Source organism: Pygoscelis adeliae, unplaced genomic scaffold (genome assembly GCF_000699105.1).
Source record: "Pygoscelis adeliae isolate BGI_AS28 unplaced genomic scaffold, ASM69910v1 Scaffold27, whole genome shotgun sequence".
Classification (NCBI taxonomy): domain Eukaryota; kingdom Metazoa; phylum Chordata; class Aves; order Sphenisciformes; family Spheniscidae; genus Pygoscelis; species Pygoscelis adeliae.
The window spans coordinates 9,454,498-9,465,177 of record NW_008825410.1 but is presented as its reverse complement, the minus strand read 5'-3'; the positions used below and the strand labels follow the sequence as shown (position 1 = coordinate 9,465,177).

Here is a 10,680-nt window from a genome sequence, read left to right as displayed (position 1 = left end):
CATACCTGAATGCAGAATGTGTTCTGGTGGGTTAACAATCTCACCAAGCAGCTGCAACGTTTTCCTTACAGTAATGCATGTTGCTATCATTGTGGTTAGAGTGGAAATGCTTTGTCTTCTCTGTAGGTGTTGATTGGAGTTGGCTGGGCCCACCTTGCCAATAAGCACTGCAGTTTGAGATCCCAGCTGTAAGGCTGGATCTCAAAAGGGAATATTTTGGAGCAGCCCAGGAAGAAAACCAAGCAGTAAATTCTGACACGATCAGCCAGTTGCTGAGCCACAGCAGCAGAGCTACAGAAGGACAAGACGACTATTATTTCTGTTTGAATACCCTTTGAATAGGCTATAGGCTCTGGTATCTAAATTTGTTTCACGCATCGTTGAACTAGAATATTTAGAGGAGGGTCGTAGGGTTTTGCATGCTTTCTTTGTATGTCTTCTGCCTTTGATTTGAAATGTTGTGTGTGGTGTGGCACTCGCTTTGAAAATTGAAATGAAAGATTTCATATAAGGCTGAGAAGATAAATATTTTTATAATAATGTTTCTTGAGTCATAGGCATTAAAATTACACTTAAGAAAAAAACCAAGATATCTTATTTCTGCATGAGAGGAGGGATTGCAGTAGTACTGTAAAAGGAAACTAGACCTTTCTACTTCTGTATTTAGAATTTGCGTACTGAAATGTTCAGAGAAAGTAGCTAAGGGTGGAAAAAACAAAGGTGAAGTCAAAGATATGACTAGAGGAGAAGTGTCTTGCTGAAGAAGCCTAACGAATTGCATATGTTCTTCAATTCTGTTTTACTTGTTTTAAGTGAGGAGATACTAGTCAAGAAAACCATGCCTGCGTTATAAGTGAGGAAAAGAGGAGTTGGTTTTGTACATGTGTGAGCTATGTGCACCCAGAAATGGGGTCCCAGAAGATACATGTTTGTATCTAAAGTAGAAAGCAAATAAAACATGCAAGCTGTACACATTTCTTGCGGTTCGTCTGAGCCTTTTGCTGTTGTACATTGACTTTCTTAATATCTAATTTCATTTAAAATTTAAGAGTAGGTCTGTATGTGATATGACCAGAGGTGTAATGCTGTAAGGGATGCTGCTTTACAATACACATTTCTTTTGAAAATATTAATGATCACCAAGTTATTTTGGTTATGGGGGGAGAAATTATATTTTCAAGTGCACAGTAATGTTTGTTTGTTTTTTGGGTTTGTTTTTTTTAATTATCCAAATTACAACTTCTGTGTGTGCTTTTTTTTATTTTAGGCATCAAAAAATAAAGATGGAAAAGAGCAGAGTGAAGCTATATCACCATCAGAGGAAGAAGAAACTTTTTCTTGGCCTGGTCCCAAAACTGTTGTGCTAAGGAGGACATCTCAGGGTTTTGGCTTCACCTTAAGACACTTCATAGTTTACCCTCCAGAATCTGCAGTTCAGTTTTCTTTTAAAGTAAGTTACATTAATAATGAAGCGCTTATATATAGCTTTATTATACTTTTAGGGTCAAAAATCCAGCTTGCTTGAAGTAAATGTATGTATAGATTGTCTTACACAGATGAAAGATCCCTTGTGTGTAAGGTGGGTCGGCGGGCTCACTTATTACATCGTTTGATAACCATGTACTGATCTGTTCTAAGAAAATGGAATTGACTGGGTATGAGCTCACCCGAGTTAAAAATATTTGTTACCATGGGTAAGACCAGTGGTTATTGCAGAATATGGAAATATTTCTCTCTACAGAATTTTTTTTACCCAAAGCCAGCGTGATTAGTCTGTACACCTTTTAAAGTGTAGACTTAAAGGGTGGGAGGCTTGCGGGGGTGGTGGTGGTGGGTGTGTTTTGTCGTGTTGTGTGTGTCCCCCCGCCCCCCCAAATTGAAATTTGTCATACCATCGTATGAAGAGAATAGCCTGGAAAAACATTAGTTTAGAATAGTTTCTGAGTATCCTAAAATTAATGTATGTTAGAAAGACGGGTTGCGTTTCTATATTCTGTTCTTTCTGCTGAAAAGAACAACAATCTGCAATTCCCTGTTAGTCAGGAGACAAATATATACAGGCCTACATTAAAGGACAACTTTCTTAAAATATTTTACAGTTATTTATTTATTTAAAATAAGTAGTTCTAAATGTTAAGTAGCTAATTGGTCTGCATTGCTCAAAGAGTGTATGTATTCTCCTATGTGACTGAACCTTTTGAAAGTTGCTGTAGTACCTGATGTTGAGAAAAAGTCCATTTAATAGTGATAGACATTTGAATATTGAGAGAGGGTTTTTCCTAGTGAGTTCAAATAATATTTGCTCATTTTAAAGTCATCAAGTATGCAAGTTCTCATAATCTATGCCACCTCTCATTTTTGCTTTTGCTTTTCCAGTTAGGCAGAAGAATAGATTCTTAACAAGATGGGGAATAGTTATTGAAGCTTCACACTCTTCCGAAATAGCTAACTGACTTGTGTCTCTGCAGGAGTCTTTCGTTAAAGTTGTCATTTTTGCCTGTCCTAGGTGGCTATAAGATTTCTTCTGAAGTAGAAAAAGCTGTGCAGGAGAAAGTTACACACTTTTCCAGTTAACTTCAGCTATTGAGCCTGCACTTGAGCGCCCAAATTTTTTCCCCTTGACGGGGTCCCTGAAGCTAACTGGAAGCAAGACTATTAGCAGTATCAGGTGATCCCAACATTTCTGTCCTTCAACACAGGTTATAGAGAGTCTGCCAAGAGCAATATCTGGTTGAATTCCAGTGTGAAACAGGAAGGAGGATGGGGAAGCCATAGCTGAGCAGAACAAATTACATGCACTTGTTATCATCTCCCAACAGCAACCCCTATTCACCTTGAGGGTGAAAAAATAAACAGCATGAGCAGGATGAATCTCCTTAACTAAGAAGTGACTGGATAGGTTTCCTCAGGAATGTATCACTAGGTCTTCCTGAGGAGGATGATACCTTTTTCACATGCAGAAGGAGATAGGCACACGGAAGGGCAAGTAATATAAAAAAGAAATGTCAGCCCTTCTCCTCTTATTCACGTCTGATGGTTTCTGAGAGACCCCCAGGCAGTACGTAGTGAGCCTGATACCTGTAAATCTCAGGACGTGTCCTGAAGTTCTACCTCCCACTTCTTCTGCAAGAGAGCTCTTAGCACCTCTTTTCCCTCTGTTTCTTCTCTGATTTGTCAGAATCTGGTTCATTTCTGTCTGTTTTTTGAAAAGGAGATAATGAGATTGTTGGATAATCGTAATACCTTTATTCAGGGATTCAGTTACATCTTACATTACTTACAGATGATAAGGTTCATTTGGACAGAGCCCTCATCAATACTTCTGTAAATTAACCTAACTGTTACATTCTCTTTTCTTCCTTTTAACGTCCATGAGGTGGTAGGAAAAAAGCCCCAGATCTTCAAAATAATTATTTGTGAGTCTTTATAAGGTGGCTTTTATAGAAGTCTGTGTACCTAAGTTATGGTACTAAAGAATGAAATTCACTTATTTTCAGCCTGATCCTAATATGAGGCAAATCTGATTTCTCTGCCATTCTTGTTTGACCAAAGATTGTATTGGTTACCAGCTACTTACAGTCTCTGTCATTGATTCTAAGTTGAAATAGCATTCCTGTCTCTTTCCTCATTGATCAAAACTATAACGGCCTTGGAAGGCAGAGATGTTCTGTTTTGCACACCTTAGAGGTAGTATAAAAATGATAACTATGATTTGGTTTTCTGACTGTCTTAAATCTTGTAGTAGCCGTGTCCCTTCTTCACACCTGAGAATGCATGCAGTTACCTCAGACTTAAGGTAGAGGTTACAGCTGGAACTTAAAGGTGCCATTGACTTAACAGCTGGAGTTACTCAATCCTCTACTAGTTTCTCAGAGCCGCAGTCCTTTTGTTATCACAAGTGTCAACCTGATGCTGTCACTTTCCCTCTAGATCAGCGCAGAGGTCTTTTTTTTACCCCACGGAAGCTTTGCATTTTAGCTCCTCTGCTTTCAGGGAGAGATTTCAAGATCGCTATATCTTACTGCAAGTCAACACAAACTGGTAGAGGCAGTAAAGAGAGAAAAACATCTAAAACAGCTCTCCTTCAATCAGTCTTTCCACATTCTTTGTCGGTTTTTTTTTTTTAATACCCGCTCTTGGTACCAATTCAGAAATATCTAGTGAGAATTTCTCCATTAAAAGTTCTGCTCCTGTTGCTTGCAGTTTGTGTGTGTTTTGAAAAGCTGTTGACAAGTCAGGTGGAATTCTCTGGGGAGAAAAGGACAAGGTTCCTCACATGGAGTGAACAGTGGGCATCTCTAGGACAGAGAGCATAATGCTCCTAGACTGCAGGGTGTGATAAAGGTCACACCACAGCTGGATATTCCATGGGAATGGGAAAAAAAGCTTCCTACAGGCCAGAGAAGGCTGCAACCTGGAAAGTGACTGAAGTGAATTTTCTTGGAAGCAAAGAACTCTACCCCAAAGGATGTACTGAGTGGAGAAGAGTGGGCATTATTTTATAAAAGTCTTTAATAATCTGTTCTCTGCCTAGGTGCGTTTGAGGTGTTGGGTTTTTATTTAAATTTTAAGAAGTTCAGTGTTCCAGTTGTTAGTCTAATAAAGCCTGTGTTCAGTTGAAAAGCCTTTTTTTAGTTGTCCTGGGGAGCTTGCTACAAGGAAGAGGTCTAGGCAGATCTGCCTCAAAGCTCTGGCTGACTGGGAGTCCCAAAACACACTTGTCTTTTAATATATTAATACCTAATAGTACCTGCCTTGAGTTATCTTCAGTTCTTCAGGTGATTTTTTTTTTTTGTGACACCTTCCCTTAATATTTCACAGACTGGAGGCACACCTTACCCTTGCTATTCAACAGGGAGAGAGCTGTAAGGCTTCTCCTGTTACTCAGAAGTGCAGAGCACCAGTCTAAAAGAATGAGGGTCACTTTTGTGCAGAAGCAAAGTCCAGCTTACAGTCAAGAGCATGAAATTCCAGCTATCTGGTCCATCTCATGGATGTCTCCAAATGTTGCAGAACTTCAACAAGGGTTTCTTTTGTTTCAGTGCTGATCAGAAAAACCCAACAGTGCTAAACTTTCATTTTATTTTTAACGATGCTACTGATTTTTTCTGAAAAGAAAGAACTGTTCAAAACCTGTGTAAAATAGGTGGAGTCGTGTTAACCAAGAGACTTAGGGTTTGGTGAGAGTAAACTCTAGTTGCAGATATTTCTAGCCTTACAAGTACAAAGCTGATGTCTGCCTTTCATAGACTTCTTCTGTCATCAATGTGAAACTACAGTACTTGGTGGATAGCTAGACCAGTGCTCTGACTGGCACTCTGGGCCACCTGAGTTAGATGTGTAACACCTGAACAAGCAGGGCGAGTTGCAAGAATAAAACTTGATACCTTTAGTGACAAGGTGACAGTGACCTGCATAACTGCTTATGAGGAGCATTCGTAAAGCTTTGTTTCCTCCATTTACATCTGACTGGAAAACAGGCCTTACTTGCTGTCGTTGAAATGATTGAACATGATTGGTTATAATTAATTCAGGGAAGTATTTCTGCGTATTTTAATACTGAATACTAGTATGTTATATTTAGTTTATATTATTTATGTTTTTATGATATATATTATATTAAATTTATTTCATTTAACATTCAGTGTGTACATAGTACTGCAGGTCTAGGTCAAATTCAGGATATTGTGCTAAGTTCTAGTATCTTTTCATGGTTCCTGCACAAAACAGCTAATTAACTACAAATCAAGGGACTATTTCTCATTGTAATTGTTATTAGTTAACTACTTTATAAACATTATGATAGAGAAAGGTTATGGAAGAAAATGTTGTTTGGTAGGTCTGTTGGGAGGGACAGCCCTGTGTGAAGGATGGTGTGAAAGATGATCTTGGAACCTGAGATTGCAGTTTAACACATCTCACTTTGGCAAAAGTACTTGGCTGTGCTTGTGCGCGGCCACACACCGAACTGGGAATAGCTGCACATTCAGGAACAACCCATTATGCATCCTTCTTGCTTCCCGTGCCTCCTTTCCCTTCAGAAAATGAATAGGGAATGTGTGGAAGACTTCTTAAGCTAGCCTTGCAAAAAACCTATGGTAAATTATGCTTTTAACATCAGATGTTTATTAGGATTTGTTAGTCAGCAACACACTTTTTTTGCATGTGAAGTTCGTTCTCCAGGTTCAATCAGTCTGAGAAGCAAGTAAGTGATAAAAGAAAGCCTTCTCTAGGTATGGAAGCAGCATATACTGACATCTTGCAATGTGTAAGAGGTAAATGTAGGAGGGAAAGCTAATTCCAAAACATTTGCGTTATAAAGCATTCCATTTTTAAAGGCCTGAGCTCATTGGCTTGATACCATGAAAAACTAATGTTTTGCAGCTGTCTTTTATAACAGAGCTTTGCATACCCAGTGACAAACTGACAAACCCACTGCAGTATTTCATAAATGATGGCAATTCTATATTAGCTAACTTTTCACTTCCATAATTCTTGCTGTTTTATAGCATCAAACCAGGTAACCCCCTCTGTGTGTGACCCACATTTTCCAGACTATGAGCTCTAATATTCAAAGTCCTAAAGATGTGTTTTCACTTGACAGATTGGGTGGAAACTAGAGACGTGCAGATGTTACCCTTGTCTAATTCTTCACTGCTGTTCTTTTGGGTGATCATAGTTCAAAACCAGCTGGCTGTTACAGGGCTTCAAGAGATCTAGTGATAAGTTTTAACAGTACTTGTCTACTAGTGTGGTATTTTTGCCAAAGTATAGAGCAGACAGGACTGTCCAGCTTAAGGGTATACTGTTTGCTGCTCTCAGAGTTTGGGTGGTAATGATAATTATTGTGGCTTTTTAAAAGTAGAACAAGTACCAGATCTCCGTTAACTCAGTGTTTTGGGTTTTTTGGGTTTCTTTTTTTGTTGTTGTTCTTCCTTAAAGTTATCTTTCTGTAGTATCTTACAAAGCTCCAGCAGAACTCTTTTACAAGTCTCACAAGAAATGTATTGCACCTAGGAGAGACTTCTCATCCTCATCATTGTATAGTGTTCATATCCAGGTCTTACTCCCTCTCTTTCTTCAAGTCTTCCTCTCTGAATAATTTGCTCAGATCAGTGTGCAATTGCTTTGAAAATATTTAATACGAAAAAGATAGTGATTTGTCTTTAAATGCAAAAGACCTAGAAATTTGGAATTAATCCATTTAAAAGTAGGAGGGAATATACAGGTGAAAATTATTTCTGTGATCACCTCCTTGCTCCTTCTTTCCTTCAGGACAAAGCTGTTTTAATTAGCTGAGGTGAATTGTTAGAAATACTTTCCAAATAGTACATATTAGTCTAAGGAATTGTATTTAGGTTGAAAGTTTGTTACTCCATAAAGTTACAGTTCAGAAAGAAAGCACGTATTTCCATATTTAAACAATTGTGCTTTTCAAATGGTAGAATTTTGTAGATGAGATTAACCATGATCTTTCAAAAGTCTTTCATTCATGTTAAAATAATGGACAAGAAAGTAACTTAAGTAATCATTTTCTATTTTAAGCATGCCATTCTCCCTCAGTACATTCCAGTTGTGTGATTTCTTTTTTTTTTTTAAGGACTGTCAATGATACCTGGTAGTTACGATTGTGTATATATAGTACAATGAGCAGACGGAGAATCTCTGAGGTTGTTACTAAATAGTGTTTGGGGTAGATATTTTTTTTTTTCTAGGCAGTAGTACTGAAGGCAAAACAAACTTGATATTTCAAATTTCAGGAAGCATATTCAGAACTTACTTACAAAATATTTTGAATCTCTTGCATATTATTTAGCTTTGAATCCTTAGATGATTAAAGTATAACCTCTCCTGCCTGGCTTTCAGGGTAGAAGCATACTTGCAATGCCACACAGTGCGGTATTAGGCTTCATGGCAGTGTTTTGAGGGTTTTGGTACATTTGTCTTCAGATCATACTGTTCATGTGTTTTTTCTGTGGGGATGTTTCATGAAACTGTGCTTAGTTTTTTTTAGAACAGGTATTACACTACATTCTCAGAATGAAAGCCTTAATTCTGTAAAGTTAAATATTTGTGAAAAAGTATATCAGAATGCAGACTTAATCTTACAAGTTCACTTCAAGTCTGCATTTTTTTCCATTTATCAAAATTTTTAATATGCACTCTTTCTTTTTCCTTAGGATGAAGAGAACGGGAATAGACAAGGTATGTCTTGTTTTTATTCTTTCACAGATCCAATATGTTCAACATTTCTCTTCAGCTGTGTAATACACTCAGTAGCTACCTAGGAGTTTGAAATGTAAAATCACTTCAGTGTGACCATCAAGCTCATTGAATTTCATGGCATTGGAGCAAAAGAAAGAAAATGTCTGTCTTTTAGCTTCACTTATTTAGTGTAGGTGTTTGCGTGGCCACTAAGTTAATTAAGATATGTGTTGTATTGCTTCTGTGCTGTGTATATCACCTTGTCATGTATATGACAAGAAGACAAGAAACCAGCTGTGTTACCTTTTCAGTGCCAAAGTTTCACACTCTTAATTTGATCTGCATGTAAGACCCACAGTTATCTGTGCAAAGTACTACTATAAAGGGTTTGAGTCTCATGGATATTTATATACATGCATTTTAAAAAAAGTGCTATACAGTGTGTCTAATAGCAGCCAGTATGAAATTTGAATTTTGTTGCAACTTACTCTAATAAAAGCAACACTTAAGTATATAAACCTAGTGTTGGTAGTGACGGTAAAAATTATCCACAAAAGTGGTATACAACTGTTTTTTAAAAAAGAAGATAAAGGTTATTCCTATTAGCTTCATAATACTTTCTTCAGTATTTAATAGTACTGATCTAACTTATTTCATCAGTTTTGGTACTGTCATGTACACTTTAAGAGATCCATTAAACATGCTTCAGTGATGTCAGATAAGATGTGTGAATAAAATTCTTGCAGTTGATTTAGGAGGGATGGAAAAATCACTTACGTGTAGGTTATACCTGTCAGGTCCTCTCCATTTTCTTTCTCCATAGTTTTCTCTCTCTTGCATTGTGTGTGTCTGCTCTCTTTCTTAATTCACCAATTAACTTATTAATTGGTGCTACATCTCAGTTCCACTTAATTTAAATTTCTCTTTGGTATTTAGCTATTTTCTCATCCACCCTCCCCTTTTTGCTGATATCTTATTGTTTCCTTGGAAGGGTGAAAAATATGTTGATTTAGGTAAGGAAATTGTGTTTTCAGGTTGAGAGCCCAGTCCCACTTCCTCTTTTTCCCAGTCTGTTGTGATGGTAAGCTACGGAGAGGAGGTGGGATTAGTTGCACTGCAAATGTAATGCGCAGGGCTTCAGTTTGTGCTTCATCTGGCACTGCAGCACAACTCGTTGAGGACAGGTCTGTTCAAAGGTGGGTACCTTTGCTCAGAGACAGCATAGGGTGAATGCTTGTTTTATCGGGGGGTTACAGTCTGCTTTACATGGTAGCAGGGAATGGTACACGGTTTCAGTGTACTTTTAAAAATCTCATGTAGTTTTGCAAGAGAGAGAACGTGTCTGAACTCTTCTTCAGTTTTTTTGTGTAACTGTGATATATTAGAAGCATTCTGGGAAATACGAATTTACTTGAACTTTCTTACTTTTCTCTTGGAAGCAGATGAATTCATCCATTCCATCCTCCTAGTCTTACTCAGTTGTCACCTGCTTGTTAAACAGTGAAAAGTCAATCTCTTCCTATTCCTAATCATCCACCATCTACCCGCCAAACTTGCGACCTCTTGTATCCGCTTTGGCATACAAAAAGAAAAGGCAAATTCCTTTAGGAAGGGAAAGCAGTCAATCCTCTGTGCCAAACCAGAATGGAAGATACCACTTGTGGTCTGGAGAAAGAAGTTCTGCAGTATTCTTCTTGTCATAGGGAGAACGGGATCAGCTAAAGATACAAATGTGGGTCTGTTTATCTACAATGTGTTATCTGAGATCTATTTTTCAGTAGAGGAACCAGCAGTAAACAAACATTTGTTTGGTTCACTGAGACCTGTGCAGGTGGGAGCAACTTTACTTTCTGGAAATTTTTGTGTAGCTACTTCAACTATGAATCATAGCTCAACTGTTGCTTATTTATAGCAGCGTCGTATGTTGTATGCCTTGAAATACAGATCAAAGGGCACAAAGTGCTCTGGAAAGATAAGAATTAGTGGGACAGAAGTTTGGACTTGTGCTCCTTCTGGAAAGAGAAGAAGAGATGACTGTGAGGTGGAGGATGTAGGTGTCAGTAGAACTTAACCTGCCAGTTTTGTGTATTATACCTTTTAAAAATAAGAAAATGGGACAAAGTGCATAAACACTTTTCTCCAGCATTTAGTGTGATCTTGGGAGGTGGGAGGGATGAAGCGGTTTCTAATTTACGTTGCTACAAGTTGTTCCTGTTCCCAAATGAGGTGAATAGGTAGCTTGTGAGGAGAAAATCAGGAAAAGCATATCTCACTTTTCATGTTCATAAACATCATGTTAATTTAGCAAAAGCAGGTATGCCAGAAATTCTGTAAAGGATTATCACAAGGATTCTTAAAGTAATTAACATCTGAAATTAGGCCGAGCCGCTTTGGAGCGGCAAGAAGCTGTGTGTTTGACTGCTGGATGTGGGGGTCCCTTGCTGCTGAAGCACCAGTTGCTTCCACAGCTTGAGG

General features: G+C 38.0%; 1 protein-coding gene across 1 annotated transcript in view; it reads left to right on the top strand.

Annotated features, from left to right (window-relative positions):
• Positions 1-1,276: 1,276 nt before the first annotated feature.
• The window catches only part of ARHGAP21 (Rho GTPase activating protein 21), a 75,664-nt gene continuing 66,260 nt past the window's right edge, over positions 1,277-10,680 (top strand). The window contains exons 1-2 of the mRNA XM_009330570.1: positions 1,277-1,450; positions 8,181-8,205. The gene's annotated coding sequence lies outside the window, so the exon portion shown is untranslated. The remainder of the gene's footprint in view (positions 1,451-8,180; positions 8,206-10,680) is intronic.